Below are 777 nucleotides of genomic sequence, written 5' to 3'. Positions count from 1 at the left end.
TTACACCACTTCCTGCCCTTCCAACTTGCAGATGATATACGATACCTCAGGCTCCTGTCACATCATCTATTGCCAGGTCTCAGCAGCTTCCCACAACCAATGCAACTGCAGGCTCTAGCTCCATTTTGTTGATTGCAGACCACAAGGTACCAGAGTCAAGTAACAATGCGAATCCCAGCATAAGAAGCAGCGAGACATTGCAAGCTGGATCAGACCCAATCTGTCCTACCTCAAGGTCAAGCAGCAAGTCAGTAGTGGAACTAGGATGAGAATCTAGATTTCACCAAGGAAAGCTCAGGGTCTCTCTCCTGTCTCAGGAGCCCAATCCTGCCAGGCACTCAGCACTTCAGCATCTCCTGGGTCCCTGGCAGGATTGAACTGCTAATGGCTGGCTTTGTGGAGTAACTCCAAGGGGCCCATGTGTATCACAACAGGAAATCTTTCTTGTAGACCATCCAGACAAGCACAAAGTTTGTCAGGGAAGAAAAGGTCACAGTCTGCAGTAAGCAAGCACAGGGATTTGGAAACCTGCACTGTGAAAGCTCCTGGAAAACTGCCCTTTCTGAGTGAAAGGCCCTGGGTCAGGCATACTACTCTTCAGACTGTCTGGCAGTGCTGTAGCAGAGGTCAAACTGCATCACACGTTCCCTCCTGACTGTGCAGTGCTCAAGAATACAGCCCGGGGAATGCAGCTCTGCCAGGCACCTGCACTTCTTTCACTACCCTCTGGGAGGAAAATCCAACAGCAACCAAATTCTAGGTGATTCAGAAGGAAGT

Source organism: Egretta garzetta, unplaced genomic scaffold (assembly GCF_000687185.1).
Source record: "Egretta garzetta isolate BGI_Z169 unplaced genomic scaffold, ASM68718v1 scaffold213, whole genome shotgun sequence".
Classification (NCBI taxonomy): Eukaryota; Metazoa; Chordata; class Aves; order Pelecaniformes; family Ardeidae; genus Egretta; species Egretta garzetta.
The sequence above is the reverse complement of the archived record's forward strand: the minus strand, read 5'-3'. Positions refer to the sequence as shown.